Source organism: Gavialis gangeticus, unplaced genomic scaffold (genome assembly GCF_001723915.1).
Source record: "Gavialis gangeticus isolate Ggan-Ray unplaced genomic scaffold, GavGan_comp1, whole genome shotgun sequence".
Classification (NCBI taxonomy): domain Eukaryota; kingdom Metazoa; phylum Chordata; order Crocodylia; family Gavialidae; genus Gavialis; species Gavialis gangeticus.
In genome coordinates, this window is record NW_017729034.1 from 66,933,403 (window position 1) to 66,933,972 (window position 570).

At 45.8% G+C, this 570-nt stretch overlaps 1 long non-coding RNA gene across 1 annotated transcript in view; it reads left to right on the top strand.

The window, feature by feature from the left end:
• LOC109304331 overlaps nucleotides 1-570 on the top strand; it is a 10,504-nt gene that overhangs the window by 574 nt on the left and 9,360 nt on the right. The window lies entirely within an intron of this gene.

Here is a 570-nt window from a genome sequence, read left to right on the forward strand (position 1 = left end):
GATTTAAATATGTCCAATCCCTCCAGAAGTTCCCTGACTAGTTCCCTATCCTTTGAGGAGAGGCAGGTAAACAGCACCAGACCAATAGGCACCTATACAAATGCAAGGAGCAGACTTGATTAATTGAGTCTGCTGGAGCATGACAATTACTGCACTCCAGCAGACTCCAGCATCACGTGTATCAGCATCCCCACTCTGAAAAAATGGTGGCAGAGACAGACACTTTAACTAAAGCTCATTCGAGTTAAATTGCTCCCACCACCATTTTTCAGTGTGAGGACGCTGATACACATGACACTCCATATGCTTTAATTAAAGCAGCTCCTGGAGCCACTCTAATTAAAAAACCCCTCCCTCCTAGAGCATGTGTATTAACACCCATTGTGTTTAGAACTAGTCAGTGACTCTGGGTATCCTAGTTGGAAGACCTAGTCACCTGATTTTCAGCTGAACCAAAAACTTACAGCAACCATTGGTCTTAGGTTAGGCCAAGATCTCTCAGCATTTGTGAAAATCAGGCCCAAGGCATCTGCTGTTGAGCAGCAAGCCCCCATCTCCTCTCCCCCCCTG